The 18,535-nt window shown below is 42.9% G+C and overlaps 1 protein-coding gene across 1 annotated transcript in view; it reads left to right on the plus strand.

Annotated features, from left to right (window-relative positions):
• Positions 1–209: 209 nt before the first annotated feature.
• The window catches only part of BASP1 (brain abundant membrane attached signal protein 1), a 54,597-nt gene continuing 36,271 nt past the window's right edge, over positions 210–18,535 (plus strand). The window contains exon 1 of the mRNA XM_082651391.1: positions 210–372. The gene's annotated coding sequence lies outside the window, so the exon portion shown is untranslated. The remainder of the gene's footprint in view (positions 373–18,535) is intronic.

Below are 18,535 nucleotides of genomic sequence, written 5' to 3' on the forward strand. Positions count from 1 at the left end.
GAGCGGCGGGGAACTCAGGGGAGGCGGGAGGGGCACCGGGATGGAGGCAAAGGGAGGGAGCGAGGTGGGCGGGGTGAGCGGGAGGAGGGAGGCTGGGCGGGCGGACGCGCCGGGGGAGGGCGCTGGGCAGGAAGGGGAGGGGGAGCGCGAGCGCGAGAAATGCAGAGGCTGCAGCGGCAGCGGCGGCAGCAGTAGCGGCAGCGGCGACGGCGGCGGCGGCAGCGCTCCAACTCGCTCCTCGCTCCGGGCTCCGCCGTCGAGCCGGGGAGAGAGCCACCGCCAGCGGCCAGGCACCCGGCCGGACGACGCCAGCGACCCGGGCCCCTCCGCGGCACCGCGCTCACCCAGGGGCGGCACAGGCACCCAGATCCGGTAAGGAGGCGCGCCCCGGTGGCCCAGCTGCCGCCGCGGACCCGGGTTGCAGGCCACCGGGGGCCTCCGTTCCCGACTCTGCCCCCGCCCCACCCCCGAGGCCCTTTGTTCTCTCTCGGCGCCGCAGCCCGGGGCGGGGAGGGAGTGGTGCGGTCCCCACTAGACGGCGCGGGTCGTGCGGTCCCCCTCCGTGAGGCCTCCGTCGCGCTTCGGGCATCTGGGGTGATGGGGGGCCCCGAGGTGGGTGGTTTCGACCGCTCGCAGGGCGGGGAGGATGGGGGGTTGGTGAGCCTGATAAACGGAGTTGGGGGTGGGCGGTGGGAGGGAAGCTGCTAGTTAAGGAGGAAATTGCCAAATGTGAAACCCTTTAAATGAATTGCGTCCCGAAGAGACGGTTTTGGGAGGCCGAGGGGAGAGTATCTGCCACTGGCCCTGTCCAGAGCCGGGAAGAAAGCGCTTGGTGCGAGGGGCGCAGCAGCAGAAGATGGAGGGTGGGGTGCGGTGGGGCGGGGGGGAGGGAGGGGAGAAGGAATACGGGGAATCTGGTGTGATCCGAAGGGAGGAGGCGGCTTTTTGGTTCAGCAGATGGGTTTCCTTGACCTGTGGGACTCCTGAATCTTTGGCTTCGGGTGGCCAAGGAAACGCGAGGTTCACACGACAACGTGCCTCCAGAAGCACAGCTGAGCAGATCAGAGCCCCAGCCTCGGTCGTGGCTGAACTGCCTTCCCATGAACCCGTGGGCTACATCTGAGTATTTTATGTTTTCGAGTATTCGGTTCGGAGAATGCGCTGAGTGCCTCCTGTCGCGGGCCCGGCCGGGAGGGTGTGAGCTTGAACCTGACAGCGCGCGGCCCCTGACCGCCCAGCCCGGCTGTGAGCGAAGGTTTGGGGTTTAGCAGGTTTTGCTGAAAGCGCTAACACTGAAAGCCGACTCTCGGCCCTTGTTCGCCCTCCTCGCCCAATCGCCCCCGCCTACCCGCCCCCCACCCCAAGAATAAAAATTGCAGAATCCCTGGGTCCGCGCGCACACACACAAAGCGTGGCTACAAACCGCATTCTTTCATGAATATTCATCGAACGCTTGGCTGGCCTCCTGATCTGCTTCCTCGGAGACATGTCCGCCTTGAAACGGACTCAGTGAACAGTCTTTGCCTGTGTAATTTTCACTCTGCTTAAATTAGCACAGCGCACACGGGTGCATTTTTAGTACCTTGACCAGGATTGACACCACACCTCGGTCTGCCGCGAGGCCACTAGCACATCTGTGGCGGGTTAAAAATCAAACACTAGTCTAGAGGTGGTCTTCCTGCAATAGAGGTGTGGATCAACCTCCCAGGGATTACAGCCGGGGCCAGCAGATCCTCAGTACTGCGGGCAAAATGAATGAATCGGGACTGTAATTACCTATTCCTTTGTCTTGGCCTGGCGCATGCGCCGGAGAACAGGGAGTGGAGGGCCCAGGCAGCCCTATCTGATCTTTCCATCACCCACCCCCCCACTCCCTTCCCAAGCCCAGGAACAAAGGCGTTTGCCCTAAACGTTGCGTGAAACCGCTGGATACAGATGACAGTTTTTTCTTTCCCCCCTTGTGTGTGTATTTCTTCTTTTCCAGGCTATCTCATCTCTTGCTTTCTTAGCGATTTCAATTGATGAAAAATAAGATTAGCCTTGACGATGAGGGCAAACTGGGGATTAAATATTTTTGTAACCGAACACTGCTGTTTTCCTTTCTCGTGCTGTTCATTATTCTCTTTCCTGTAACGTATTGCGCTGCAGTGATGGTGGCTGTCTTCATGTGCATCAATTAACCGTTTGTCTGACAGATTTTTGCTGCTGGCCATTTGATTAAGGGACCTTGGTCTCAGAAATGACAGTGGGCATTGCCCCTAGTGTCACTCCTTGGGAAAAATTAAGACATTTTGGCGTTTATACGAACAAGATGGCCTACAAAACCCAGAGCTGAGAAAAAGGGTTACCTTGTCAGGATCCTAACGCTGTCTGTTTTCTCTTGATTCCTAGTACCTCATTGTTTCATTAGGAATCCCAAAGAGGAACCCCATGGAGATGGAAATCCACTGATAGGAGAGGAAGAAGCAGCTGGGGCTGCTGGGGTGAAGATGGTTGATTAAATTCTTCATTTTTGTGTGTCTAACAGAAGCCATGAGCCATTCTTTCTCCCTCTCTCTCTCTCTCTCTCTCTCTCTCTCTCTCTCTCTCTCTCTCTCTCTCTCTCTCTCTCTCTCACACACACACACACACACACACACACACACACACTTGATGGTTGATGACTGATTTTTTTTCCAGTGATGCAGTAACCAGATTATGGCCTCTTTTTGGGCTAGTTTGTTCTACCAACTAAAAGGAGACTTACTGTGTGTATAAAAAGGAGCTAAATATTAATAATATTTTCACAATGGTATGTCATGCTTGAGAGAATTTTATACCTAAGTATTCTCGGTACACCCTGGCAAGACAACACGTGGCAGGAAAATGTAAATCGTCTCTTTTGTTCCTTTTTAATAAAACTTGATATTGATCAAGTTTACTGTATCAGGACCTTTATTTGGTAGGGTGACTGCCTGCTACCCTCTCTACTCCTTAGTATTGAGTGTTTTTTTTTTTTTTTTATGGTTTAGAGGGCTAGATGTAGGGTTTTTTTGTTGTTTTTTTTCTTTTCCTTTAGGTTATGTTTTTGAGATGAGTCAATATAGACCACATGCAATAGCATATATATGCCAATATGTCCTCAATTCAATGAATCTTAGGTTTTTGAGGAAGATAATTCTTAAAGTGAATTATAAATGATCAGTTACCTTTTTCTTTTATCCAGCTAGCTTTCTGGCAAGCTTTAACAGGTAGAGAAAGGGAGTTGGGCCTTTTGACAAAATGCGCCAACAATGACTACACAGTATTATCAGTGGCGCCAGTGGCGCATCTCTCCTTAACTGGTGCTCACGCTGTGATTATGTGGGCACAGGAGGACCTTTCCTCCCCCACAGACCACCCTAATTTGAACATCTAATTTGAACCGAAGAGCCCTATGGGCTTTGGCTCCCTCTCTTTGGAGGCATCGTTACATCTTCCTGGATTTACTAGACCAAACCATATTATAATCTAAGATGTGACATATTCTGTCTCTTTAATTTTTGTCTTTTTTAAAAAAAATTCACATTAACAACAATTTTAAACCATTTTCATTCCGTGGTCAAGATAAGTGGAGTATGAAAAACTTAGGTTTGGAGGAGATTCGGTCACTGAACAATGGATGTCTGCAATAGTCACTGTAGTTTTGTAAAAAAATGGCAAAATCCGAAACCATTTTTAAAGCAAGTAAGGTGCCGTGTATATACTCATACACAATTTATACGTATTTACTCATGTTACGAAATAAAATTTTATTAATGATATGAAACTAGTCGGTGTAGGATATCATTTTACAGTGCTTCATAATGGTCTTCGGAAAGTAATCAATTTTCTGTTTTTCTCAGTATGTATATAGACGGGAGAACCTAGCTAGTCTACTGAGATGCTCATTTCCAATTTTTCCCCATGTACCCCTGAAACAAATGGGTTGCATTGAGCATCTGAAATTAACATGTTCATTTATGGGCTTAAACATTCACATAAAGCCCTTTAAAAGCTGTAATAAACAATGCTTCCTAAATAAAAGATTTATAATAAAGTTGCTTTGCCTTATTTTTGTTATCATTTGTAAAATTTTGTTCTGAAAAATATTCAGAAAAGGCGTGCTAACTATTTGTCCAAAGCAATTGCCTTTGGTGTCTGCTTCTGTTGCGAGCGATGCTCTGGTTTGCTTAGGTCTTTATCTTTCTAATAGGTAGTTTTTACCTACTCATTTTACACCCTGTTTATCAAAAGATTAACATCTTCTTAATGATTGTTTTAGCTGGTAAACTGGAAACCAGGTAACTGCTAAGGGAAAACCGAGCATGTGTATGGGTTGAAGTTCTGGGGATGGGGGGAATGGGTGCGGAATCTGTCGTTTTATCAAGTTTTCTCAGCTCACTGAATCCTTTGCATTTATTCTGCCTCTTAAGACTTTGGATAATACAATGCAGTGTGAACTTTACAGCTTAATTCTGGTGGATTAGTATCAGGAAATAACTGAGCTTGTGCACAGCCAGAATGTTTATTAAAGAGCAAATACTGTTGATGGAGAGGTTTCCTAGGATGTAGTTAGTGGAAAAGAGAGTCAGTTTGAAAAATCTCTAGGCACTGGCTCGGCCACTTTGGCCAAATTACTTCAAACCTCTTTGAATTTCACTTTATTCAATTGTATAATTGGAGTAATAATTCCTAATTTTAGGCTATAATGAGGACCACACATAATGTCTGAAAAGTGCATAAGTACAGTGGCTGGCTCTTAGGGGCCGGCCTAACCTCTCAGTCTGCATTTTCAGCACAGTCATCAGTGTGATTGACATCGGTAACTAATTTCTGTATATTGAGCTGTATTTTTGTTTCCACGCTGATTAAGACCTGAGGGTTTCGGTGTATTCAGTCAGAAATAGGATATTTCAAACCTCATGTAGATATTTGAAATTCTGTGAGATGCTGCATGGGAATTTGCCTCAAAGTGGATTGAATGAAGCTAGGATGGCCACCCTCACTGAATTTACCATGGCTGCTTATGTAACTCAAGAGATGGCATTTAAGTTCTTTTGAGAAAATACAGGGGTAGTCTTAAAACCAGTGGAGAGGTTCCCAGCCTGCCAAAGGAAGGTTTTTGTTAAATGCCATTCCCTCCGCTGCTATTAAGACAGACATCTAGGTAAGTGCCGTGTGAGAAGAAATGTCCAGGAAACCTTATCAAAAGTAAAAGGTAATCATTTAGGGAATCAAATTCTTACCAGGATATAGTGAAATTGTAATTTTGAAAAGACACAAGCCTAAGAAGCAATGAGGTTAGACCACAGCCTTTTTTTCTCTCTGGAACTCAGAAATGGGATGAGATGGATGCAGAGTCTCAGAGTGTGTTTTCCCTCTTCTGCACCCTGAGGGTTTAAGTAACTTTAAAAATCAGGCTTTCCAAAGGCAGTAGAAGTTTTGAACAAAAACAGGGAAAGCAGAGATTTTTTTGACTAGCGAAGGCAGTCAGTGAGGGAAGGTTGTGCTCGAGCATGCTTCGAAGTCTAGGAATAAATTCCTGAAAGCTTTAGAGACTTAGAAATGGAAGTCATCTGCAAGCACAACAGGGAACCAGGTCATAAGGAAACGTTTCAAGATAATATAAGAAAATGGTGTTCAGTGAGGAAGGCAAAATATTTACACAACATTTCCTTCTTATCTCTTAAACACTTTCTGAACCGGTTTTTGACTTGATTTTTTATTTTCTTGTTCATTTTGGATGAGGGAGGAAGGACTGGACTTCGTGGGTTTGTTCCTTGAACTTCACCTTGAAATATAGGGCTCAGCCACTGTACATTGTGTAGGAAGTATGATATTTAGAAAGCGTGACTTGGCGGGCTGGGTGTGGAGCCAGATTCACTGGGTTAAGAATCTCGTCTCAACCATTTACTAGCTGTGTGACCTTTGGCAAATTGCTTAGCTTCTCTGTGCTTCAATTCTCATCTATAAAATGGGGGTTATAATATAGAGTTATTGTAAGGATTAAGTGAAATAGTCAGAGACCTAGGACAATGCCTCACACTTTATAATGCACATACACTGTAAAGTTGTGAGAGGACCAGCTTTCTGTACTTCATCCTCTACATTTATAGCTGTTTATATGCTTATTTCAAAGATTATTATTGCAAGACAAGCTGGTGGTGGTACCCTGGACAGTTGGTAGAACATAGAAGTCTGTGGTTTGGAAAAATCCTCCAAGTATAGCTATGATACCTTGAATATGTTGCCAGGACACTTGTACTAGTTTTGAAAGTCCAAAATGGGTAGTCATAGAACCCCAGCCTCTGTATTGATTGGTATTACAGTATAAAACAATAATATGAAAGTCCTTGGAAATTGAGAGACCTTCAGAGAAAGGCTCACTGGTTTGTTCTGTTGAGATGGATAACCTTGGATGTAGACATAATTCATTCATATTCCTGAAGAGACTTGGCTTTGTTGTGCCCTGAATCTAGTGCATCATCAGCATATGAAAGGAGTGTTTTAGTCATTAGTGCAAAGATTGATATAAACCAGTTTAGATAAGTTTTCACTTTGCCACATCCCTACCACCCACACCAGGAGTAAAAACTAAAGCTTGTCTTACTCAGGAATGTTGAAGGTGTTGTCACCTGTTGACAAAATCTTTAGAAATAATTATCTCTCTGGCAGCCTTAGTCATCGTGGCCTCTTTGAAAAGAAAAAAAAAAAAAGGGAAGTTCTTGGGAATTTCAGATATTTGAGGTGGTTCATCCTGGAATCCGTTTGACCTTTCAGGCATTTAATTCAGGGACCTGCCTGAGTGATTTGTGTTCGTCCTTCAGGACACTGGGCTTGGCTGCTGAGTGAAGATAAAATCATTCTCATTTTGGCTAAATTTTTTTTTTAATAGTTTCTTTAAACAGGAGTTTGAATCTTAAGGACTCAGGAAGGAAATTATATTTTACTTTATCTGTCAGGTATTCAGTATAGGAAGGAGGTTTTGGATATAGTGATTTTATCATTTAAGACATTTCCTCCATCAAAGGTTTTTTTTTTTTTTTCTTTTAAATCTGGAGAAGTTAAGGGACGAAATTGGACACTTGTTGACTATTGATTGTATGTCATATGCTCTAATTGCAATTTATGCCCTCGAATAAATTGTAAGATGCATTTTACCTGTGAATAAAGGAAAAAATAGAGGGTTAAATAATGTACATAAGATCCTAGAGCTAATAGAAATTGATAGAATTTGAATCCATGTCTGATAGCCCTATTCCGCTGGCCAATGCTGCTGTCTTTCCCATAAGCCATGGCCATTTTATTTCACGTAATTACGGACACTTGATAAAATGGATAACATATTGTAACACATTAACTTCTTCAATATTCATTTAGAGAGAGTTGTACTAAGTTCTTCAATGAAAAATTATTTGTCTTAGAAGAGATACAGTGTCTAATAAATATTTAATCTGTAAATACATTAAGTGATCTCTAGATTAGAAATGCTTCCCGTCATAGTGAACGTGGGCTGACATCCTTAAATTATTTCTGGGATGATGACGGTGAGAATGAGGGCTGCTTTTCAGGGCTGTAGAGAAATGTGGGTTTGGTTGCCGCCTTCACTTTCCTCGTGACACTTCCCAAGTGGAAGGAATCCTTCAAATGCCTTACCTATGATTCTACCTTTGAAATACTAATCAGGGATACTGGTCAGCCCTCTTCCAGCTATGCAGTTAGGGTTGCCTGATTAGAAATAAACCAAGTCCTAAATCTGTGACCCCATTTTCCTTCTGCCCCCACACAAGATTCATTTACAGAAGGTTGGTGGCTGCTTGTAATACCATCCTAACTCAACCGCAGTCCTTTGTAAGTACTTGCCTCATTCTAACAGAAGGTTTGAAAGCTCATGACTAAAGCACTTCTTTTGGAACTCAAAAGGACCTTAGAAAAGTTAGCGGCTTATTGAAGGTCCCCTGAGCTGGTTAGTGGCTGAGTGGAAACCCAGGTTATTTCTCAATAAAGCCTCACTCCTATGGGCCCTCCCTTCTGTCTGATTGAGTCAAGCTCTTACTCACTGTCTATAACTTAAAAAAAAAAAAAAAAAAAAACTTACCATTTTTTGATTCTGATTCCAGTTTTTGAAAACCCAATGCTGACCCTGTTTCTCTCCCTGATGCCCTGTCTCCCCTCTCCAGCAGAGAAGCCATTCTGCCTTTTGATAACACCACTCGTGCTTACTGCCCGCTACTGCTTTATCTACGCGCCATCTTTCCCCCTCAACTTCTCTCTTTTTTTTTTCTTACATTATAGGCATGTGGTTTCCTTTAGATGCCGAAGAATTTATGGCATGCATTAAAACAACTTCGCCCAGAAAACTCAATTTTCATGTCATATCTTTGTTTTCCTCCTAGAATAAACAGCGTGGCAGTGTTTGGAGCCTGCACGTGGAGGGTAGGAGTTTGAAAAGAAAGCCAGTTGGTTTTAGACTAATTTGGGGCTGTAGAGTGAGCGGAGCAGTCGAGCATGGTACTCTCGAAATGCTCCGGAATCTCCTGGAAAAGCCAGCCTGCACAGTGCTGTGGAGAGGTGATGGACACAAGCTTTTACGCCGATTACTGGTGTCATCTGGCTTATTGGTTTGAGAGCTGCGTGAAACATGAGGTTTAATCTTTTTTCTTTAACGTTACCATTTATAGTATTTGGGCTGATTTAGAGGATTTAAAAGGGCTGTACGTTTCTGAAGTAGTCATTAAGATACGGAACTTAAGTACTTAAGGTGTTAAAACACTTCATAAAGCTTCATATTCAGACGTTTGAAACGGATTTTAGCAGTGTAAACTGTTTATGTGCATCTGTATTTGGAGAAGCTGTGATAAGTTTAGTTTTGGATAAGAGAGTTCTAATTTCATATTTAAAATAATCTCTTTAGTCGTTTCAGTAAGTGGAGAATAAGTTTTGGATAAATTTATATTGTTTCCCAGGGAAACCTGCAATAAGCAAGGGCGTCACAGTTTTTGTAATGCTTTTAATTATTATAGTTTTGCAGGTTCAGAAATGGATATATTCCTAAAATAAACCCAGATTAAAAGTTTTTTGTAAGTTTATGAAGAAAAAGATGTCAGAGAACAGCTTTTCCTGGTGAAGCTTTCTAAATTACAAGTTTCCTGGATTGCTTGGCCAAGTGATTTTGAAAAGACCCACATCATTTACCCGCTGCCAGGCATTCAAAACGCAATTGCCACACAGACTAATACGATAGCCAAGTTAAATAGTAACAAGATCTAATTGGGAAAATAGTATATCAAAAGAGAACATAATAGGAACCATCTAATAACTGAGGACATCCCAGTTTCTTAAGGTTATAGAGAAGAGTGTCTCCTTGGAATCGTTGCGTAGTCACAGAGTACTGTTTTAAGCTTCTCTGAGCTTGTCTTGTAAACTGTAGGAGCTATAGGAATATTTGCTGTCTCTGACCTTTACAAATGTTCTCAGCTGTTTCAATACAAGATAACATCATCTGTATTTGCTTTCGGCATATTTAAGACTATTGGGTAAAAGGAAAATTGAGAGAACTCAGTGACTTACAGGTGGAGAGATTTTGAGATGACTTTCTCTCCTCCTTTATCCTGCATTCCATCAAGAAGGTAGGGTGAGGTTATATGACCACTTGGGTATTCACTAAAGACTTAAATGATTAAATGAAGTGTTCTGGAATCTTTTCTGAATGACTCATTTTCCTAAGGAAGAAAGGAAGAGTCTCAGTTAACAGTTGGTGACAATAGCTCTTGGGGGGTCTCGTGATCACCCAGCCTCAGTGAATACTACCCTTATTGACCAGAGGTTATTGTGGCACTAGGGTTTCCTCAGTAGCCCTGGTGATCTTTTGTTGAGACCTCAAGCTTTGAATTCCTAGGGCTTACCCAACTGGACTTTTCCAGCACTTTCAGTGTGTGGTTTTCAGACAAATAGTAACAAGTGTTTGTAGCAATGTTCTCAAGAAGGTTGTTAATACAAGATTGAGTTTCCCAGGTATGTGTTTCTTCATGTGACTCACATGATTATCAGTCTTCTTCCTCACCTAATCTGGTGGTTGACTAAGGAAAAGTCTCACTGAAAGTTTCTCTGGTGTAAGAGACAGAGCTAGTAGCTCACTCCATTTACCTCCACCCTTTCTATTCTTACTGGTTTTGTTTCCACTATCCAGAGAGCTTAGCTTCGATTTCATCCATAATAAAGTCTCCTGGGTGGGTGGCTGGGTGGGTAGTTGGGTATGAGGGTTGTCCTAGGAGAACTCAACTGGCTACAATGCAGAGAGAAGCAACCACATGATGGGATTATAACACAAAAGGTAAGAGTTGTAGTTTTAAATGGGAAAGGAGTTCCATTAATATTTCTAAGCTATGATGTTTGATTTACTCCTAACTCTGAGTGCTGAGAATATAACCAAAAAATGAACTCCTGAAAAACTGAATTTGAATGTCAACAGGCTTCACATCCCTCTGCCTCATCAGCCATGTTAATTAGTCCTTCCTGCTTAAAAAAATATCACATTGTTGTACTTTAAACTTTAATGTTGTCGATAGTAACACATTCTTTGACTGTATCCTTATTTCCCTGCAACAAATATTACCATGTTAAATGGAGAAGTGGTGGTTAAAGGAAGCAGGTGGCAAATTAGGATTTGTCCCCAGTTAAATTAGGATTTGTACCCATGCTACCCCCTTTAACTTGCCTTCTGTAAGACCAAGAGCTACTGCTTGCATATCTCTTTCCTGTTATTGATCCACTTTGCTAGGCATACTACCTAAGGAGTATCCTTTGTCATACCTGTAGTGAGATAGCCAAGAATCCCAGATAAAGAAGTCCAGAATGATGTAATACTGCAAAAAATGTTACTGCTGTTTCTAAGGGGAGTGAAAAAAACCCTCAAGCCAGTTTTGAGTTGAGCATGATTTCTGTTGGAAGAGGGTGTGACCTGAGGGAGATATATCTAAAAATCGACCCCCAAACCTCCCAAACCCTTAGGGTATTTAGACAGCATAATATAATACAATTAATGTTAGCAGCACACAGCATGGCAAACCAGCAGGCCCTGACATGCTAGCAATTGTTTGCATAGTTTACCTAGTAGAGAAAATATCTAACTACTAGAATAAATGTTTTAGATCACTAACGTGCACCACGGTTAGTGTGAGATGTGAGTTGGCTGGGGATGAATTTCCATTGAAATCTGATTCTGATAACACATTTAACTACCACCCTAGCTAATTAAACCATCTTATCTTGAGAGAGGGAGAGACATTTGGATACAGTAGCATTTCTGGTGAAATAGTGAGCTTTGTAAAATCCTTCTGAGAGGGAGCAGATGGCTACACTTGAGGGAAGTTTCAACGAGGTACTTTTGCAGCCATATTTCTGGGTGGAGAGAGGGGAATGCCATTCCTTTCTGTTAAGAGTGTCTGGATTCCCCTTGCGTGGGCAGGATTTCTGGTAAGTACGCTACAGGAAGCAAAACGGCATCGTTCTAGATCAGCGGTCAATGACCTCGTTTCCAAGCCCTGCACTGCCCCCTCCTTCTAGAGTTTTCTGGGGAGAAAAGGAGACTAGAGCACGTGAGGAGGAAGGCAAGGAACAGGAGGGTGGAGATGCTCTTGCAGGGATAGGAATGGCAGAGGCAGGGATGCTTTGTTCCTGTATTCATCTGCTAGGGCTGCCATAACACAATACCCCAGACTGGAGGCTAGAATTTCAAAGTCAAGGTGTGGATAGTCAGGGCGTTCGTTTTCCTCTGAGGTCTCCCTCCCTGGCTTACAGATGGCCTCCTTCTTGCTGTGTCCTTACGGGGTCTTGCATCTGCGTGCGTGCACCCCTGGTGTCTCTTTCTGTATGTCCCAATCTCTTTTTATAAGGACACATCAGTCCTATTGGACTTCAAGGCCCTCTCTCCAAATACCATCACATTTTGAGGCCCTGGAAGTTAGAGCTTCAACATATGAATCTGTGGGAGGAGGGGACACAGCTCATAACAATTCATGTTTCATATTAGGAAAGGTTGTTTACAGTGAGGAACATTCGAAGCCCCTGTGCAAAATGCCATTTTCCCTGCCCTCAAGATGAGCTACCCTGGAGCCTGTGGTTTAATCCTCACAAATCCATGTGAGGCAAACCTAAGTAGTGTTCTCTTTGGACAACATGAGATGCAGAGAAGTTAATTTCCCTGAGATTCACGTTGCTGGAAAAGGTAGATCCTGTGTGTGATTCAAAGCCTGTTTTTGTGGCTCCCTTGGACTGGGGTTGGCAAAGTATGTATGCAGGTACCGTTCCCTCTGTTTTACTCAGGATGGACTTGGGTCTATGGATGAGGCCTCAGAATCCTTCTCAACACAGTGCTCTAGGCAGTCGCCACCAATCAATAGGCATTAATACGTGGTGAAGCCTAGTTTTCATTCTAGCACTGTATGATCATGTTTTTCCTCTGCTTGAAGCATTTCCCATTGGTTATCCATATACCTAAAAATGACAAGAGTGAATAAAGGAAGAGAGAAGGATTTACCTAGTCCATGTCGTGTAAAGAACTAGCCAGTCTTGGGTAAATTAAAATAGAGGTATTCTGGGCGAAAAAACCAACAACAAAAAACAAACAGACAAAAAACTCTTACCAATAGTGGCATTGGTAAAGAGCCCTTCCTACTCTAGATGGAAGAGTTGACCAGATGTGTAAGCCAGTTTAAAATCCCATTCTAGCATCCATGCTTGTTGGTAGGGATTCACCATACAGAGTATTACTACAGGGCAAGTTTTATTACATAGAGACTTGAAGACATTAGAAGATACAAGCTTTAACAGAAAGCAAATGTGGGAAGAATGGTTGGAGTTTTGATAGGTTTCTGCACAGAGGGACAGTAAACAGTGGGAAGTTAGTGTCAGGAGTCATGTGAAGTCTTTGATGATAACAGAAATCAAGGCTCATGAATGTTGGGGCCTTTCCAAGTACTAAAACAAGTAGTGATACTGAAGGGATTTTTTTTTTTTTTTTTTTTTTTTGCGGTACGTGGGCCTCTCACTGCTGTGGCCTCTCCCGTTGCGGAACACAAGCTCCGGACGCGCAGGCCCAGCGGCCATGACTCACGGGCCCAGCCGCTCTGCAGCATGTGGGATCCTCCCGGACCGGGGCACTAACCCGTGTCCCCTGCATTGGCAGGCGGACTCTCAACCACTGCGCTACCAGGGAAGCCCCTGAAGGGATTTTTTGAGGGGCATTCTCAACAAATGTGGATGTGGGTATGTCTTCACTGAACAGTTTGGAGATGCTCTTTTTCAAAAAGCAATTTACAGCTTTTGAAAGTGCCCTCTCAAGTGATTCAGCCGTTGCCTTTCTGTTTCAAGCTGCAGGTCACGTCATGTTGTGTTAACTACGGCAGTAAAAATATTACCTCACTAAGCCACAGTCTAATTGAATACAGTAATTCACTGTGATGATTCTAGATGAACCAGCAGCCCTAAACTAATTGAAAGTTGGTACTGTTTAATATCTTTTATAAAAAATTTCACTGGTAAATTATTTTCTGCATAAAACCTGCAATGTGAGTTACTGTTGAATTTTTTTTTTTTAAGGCTCTTTTTTTTTTAAGATGTTGGGGGTAGGAGTTTATTAATTTATTTATTTTTGCTGTGTTGGGTCTTCGTTTCTGTGCGAGGGCTTTCTCTAGTTGTGGCAAGCGGGAGCCACTCTTCATCGCGGTGCGTGGGCCTCTCCCTATCACGGCCTCTTTTGTCGCGGAGCACAGGCTCCAGACGCACAGGCTCAGTAGTTGTGGCTCACGGGCCTAGTTGCTCTGCGGCATGGGGAATCTTCCCAGACCAGGGCTCGAACCCGTGTCCCCTGCATTAGCAGGCAGATTCTCAACCACTGCGCCACCAGGGAAGCCCTGAATTTTTTATTTTAACTGGTTTATGCCACATCTGTTTTCGAGCCAATGTCTGTGGTCTTCTTTCAGTGCTCGACTTCTGGTTAATAGCACCTTCTTCCATTCACTCCAGAAAACTGGGCTCTTCCTGTTAACAAAGCTCTATGGCGTCTACCTTATATTAGCCCTCACATCCGTCCATTCCTCTCTACACTAAGCTAGGGACCTAGTCGAAGTTGGATCCCTCTCCTCGATTACTGCTGTCTTCCTCTGCTAAGTCTAATCATGGCATTCCTGTGCTGAAGACTTTTCTATCATGACTTTCTGTTACACTTAGAATAAAATGTAAAAATCCTTTGCTGATCCGTCAGTTCCCACGTGTTCACCTTCTGTTTTCCTCTTCAGCCTCCTCTGGTCCTCGCCGTCACCCACCCTCTGTTCACGGCCTGCCTCTCAGTTCTCCCAAGGCTCCAAGCTCTTTCCCACCGTTCTTCTGCCGGGAGTGTTCTTTTTTCCCATTGTCCGAGTACTCCTCGGCTTAAAAATGCCACCTTCTCAGAGACGGCTTTCTTGATTATCCCCACACCTCTCAGAACACTTGGCAGTTTTATCCCCACGGTCATCAAAACTGATGGGATTATTTAACGTCTCCATTCCTCTAGGTGGAAAGACCTGGGAGGCAGGGGTGTGTCAGTTTGGTTGATCCGTTACAGTGCTGTGCAACAGTTCTGGGACTTAGCAAGCGCTCCGTATTTGTTCAGTGTCAGAGGTTGCCTACAGGACATTATATTCATGGAGCGCACATGTCCTCTGAAAGGCTGAGGTCCTTTTGCAGCTGAGGTAACTTCCATTTATGGACGGGAAATTTCAGCTCATCAGTTGTGCTTACTATGAAGATGAATATCTGATGAACTCCAATTAGTGTAAGGATTCTGTTTCCAAGCGGTAACCTTAGTGGTAATTGTACTAAAGCCCTGGGACATTATGGAGTGATTAGTACTAATGGCTCCTGCCTCCGAGCTTCCTCCTAAGGTAGAGTGTCAAAGGAGGAATGAAATCGTATTGTTATTTGGGAAACAAATAGTATTACACTGTGAGGTCTTCTCAGGCATAAACCGCAGTGAGTGAAAGCTGGGGCTGGCTGTGGTTATATTTCTCATCCATCCTTGCAAGTCACTGAATGGATCAATAGTATTGAGCACCTTAACCAATGAATGTTTGTAACAGTCTTTGTGAGGTCAGGAGTGAGGCCTCCAGATGAGCGTATGATTTTAAATCTTAACACATTAATGGATTATAAACCTAATGAAGTAGATACGAATTTGGCCCTGGTTCTGTGCTGTGACCACTTACTCTAAATGGTGAGTTCATCCGTGCCAGGACTTTGCTTCCTTCAACTTTGGATGTCAGTTTCTAGCACAAAACCTGTGGTCCAGTAAGGGCTAAAGGCACAGAAGGGCGTCTTTTGTGGCCATGTGACATCATGCTATACAGATAAGGCATATTTCAGAGTGTTGGCCTTAGCTGTACTTTCACATCCGAGAACCAGCTTGTAATGAATCTTTAGCAAATATCACAGTGTTTTCTTTGGGGGTAGGGGGTTGAATACAGTTAAGACAACATTTGTGATTTAATCCTCACCCCCTCATTTACATGTCATCCTTGGCGGTCAGTATTCAACTTTTATTGTCTCATTCCTGAGTGTCTCTGGCCTTAGTGGGAACTAAGATTCTTAGAGATAAGCGTTTTCATGTCAACCCTGGGGTCTCTCACAGGACAGTGCCTAGTGCTCTAAAGCTGATTCTTAATGATCAAGTTCTTATTAAATAAAATAAGTTTGTAGGTTTTTACAGTGATAGGGAAATGATTTCTGAAATAACCTGTAGTTAAATAATAATGCAGGGTTCCAGTAGGCAAGTCTAATCTGGCAATACAACTTACTCATTCTAAAACATTTCTAGATATTGATACTTTATTTGCAAAATTTTTATTGTAATGAGCTTCCTTTTTACATATTCAAAGTGTAGTTATAGTTGAGGTGATGGCTGGGTATTTATTGTCTATATCTGTGAGCTGCTTTGGGCTCTAGGACATTCTCATACCCTCTCCAAGATTTATACCATAAACATGTGCTACTTTTACTATTAAATCAATACTTTGTCTAAAAATGGTCTCATTTTAGACAAGATGGGACACATTCCGGTTGTATGTGGCTGATTACTCAGGTGGGCTCATTTTATATGAATTCAGTTTATGAATTAGCCAATGGCGTTCTCTGCAGCTGCGGCTCCTTTATCTCCCCCTCTTCCCCTGGCGCCCTTCCCCACTAACATATTAGGGTGGCAATTCCATATGGATCGAAAGGAGCCCTCAGGAGGGAGAGCATAGCTAGGGATCATCTACTCCATAGGGTCAAGTCAGTTGGGTTTAAATTGGGTAGTAGAATAAAAAGGGCAGTGATAGCTCTTTTTATTTTTTTTTTCTTTTAACATCTTTATTGGAATATAATTGCTTTACAACGGTGTGTTATAGTTTCTGCTGTATAGCAAAGTGAATCAGCTATATGTATACATATATCCCCATATCTCTTCCTTCTTGCATCTCCCTCCCTTTCTCCCCTCTAGTTGGACACAAAGCACCGAGCTGATCTCCCTACGCTATGCGGCTGCTTCCCACTAGCTATCTATTTTACATTTGGTAGTGTATGTATGTCCATGCCACTCTCTCACTTCGTCCCAGCTTACCCTTCCCCCTCCCCATATCCTCAAGTCCATTCTCTACGTCTGCGTCTTTATTCCTGTCCTGCCCCTAGGTTCTTCAGAACCATTTTTTTTTAGATTCCATGTGTATGTGTTAGCATACGGAATTCGTTTTTCTCTTTCTGACTTCACTCTGTATGACAGTCTCTACGTCCATCCACCTCACTACAAATAACTCAGTTTCGTTTTTTTTTTATGGCTGAGTGATATTCTATTGTACGTATGTGCCACATCTTCTTTATCCATTCGTGATAGCTCTTTGCAGCTAACTTTTTATGTTATGCACCGTCGAGTATCCCTAACTCACCATATGGCTGGCTGATTACCAAACTTCATGTTTTGTTATGAAGCCCTGAGGTTGTAGATTATGTACTTGGAATATGTAATCAGCTGGCATGACATGGTATTGATGGTTGAGCAGCAAGTTATGACAAATGAGTAACTGGACGACTGGTATACCTTTGGATGTGTATTTCCAAGCAGTTCACTAGATAATATTTTCCTTACTTTATTTTTTTAAAGAGTCCTCTCATGTGACTTGCTAGGGTAAAGGTGTCGTCTTGGTTTTGCGATTGAGGAATATAAACAGGAAAGTTGCTGTGGCTGCAGTAAGGAAGCCCAGGGCATGATTGGCTTAGATGTTTAAATTCCACCATCCCCCAACTCCAGGAAACATTGTCTGTGGGCCTCCATCTTCTGCTATTGTGAGTACCTACATAGCTCCCCTTCAGTTGTGTGAAGACAATTCTACTTCTGCTCTATAAATGCATTATTGGGTTGGATGCACAAGATGTAAGTTTAAAATTTTCTTTTATATAGTTAAAAGGTGCAAGTATTGCTTTGGTGATGACTTCATTCTTTATTTAGAGATCAGTGGTTTTCTAAAAAAATTTAAAAAAAGATCGGTTGTTTTGGTAAGCATGTTTTTAAGACTAAGCTTTTTAAAAGCAGTTCAAATGAGCAATGGACGTAGGAGTTTTCTACTCTGCTAAATGCAATGTAGGAAAATACAAACCACATTAAAATCTTGTAGAATTAATGTTTGTTTACTGAATGAGCTGAGAGATGCAAAGACCTGTTACCTTGTTTTTAAGAAGCTCACAGTTGGTGAAGACAAACAAGTACACCAGTAATTACAGTGAGACAAGCGTTGGTCTGTATAAACAGGGTCGAGATATTAGCAGATAATCATTGCATTAACAGCATGGATCAATGATTACCTCTGTCCTTTCTCTATTCTGCTGTCAGTAGATCCATCTCTTCCACTTGACTAAGCCATGTGGGATATTCCAAGTTCAATTGGCTATTACTTAAAAAGAGTTTTATGTAACCCTCTCTTTTGAGAATATGGAATTCAGCATTGATTTCACTTAATTCAAAGGTTGTAACCACTCGGTAGAAAAGTCATTTACATATCTTACATTTTCATCAGAAACAAAGTACTTTAGGATTATGAATTGAAGGAAAAGCCTTCAAGAATAGTTCTTAAAACACAGTAAGGATATGCTTTAGATTTCGAGCGAGCAGCATCCTTACAGTACCTGAGGACCTTTTTGGGGAAACGTCCCCAGCTGCTGTTCCCTCCTGCTGGCCTGACTGCCTTAAGACAGGCTACTCAGCTGGAGAAACAGTGAAGAATTTCTGTTGTTCTTTTTTCAAGAGTCTCAGAAAAGCACACAATAGTTTGCAGGATCCTTCAAGTCTTTATTCTCTGGAAGTTACTCCCTGAATCCAGGAATGAATGCTGCTGGTCCTTTGTTCCAGAGAGAGATGGAATCTCTAGGAACACAATGGGAGGTGCGTGGAAATGACTGACATGCGACTAAGGAGTGTCTCTATACAAAGAAAACATTTTATTTTGATAAAATGTGCTTTGAAAAATGT

This window comes from Grampus griseus, assembly GCF_964374135.1.
Source record: "Grampus griseus genome assembly, chromosome: 3".
NCBI classification, from domain to species: domain Eukaryota; kingdom Metazoa; phylum Chordata; class Mammalia; order Artiodactyla; family Delphinidae; genus Grampus; species Grampus griseus.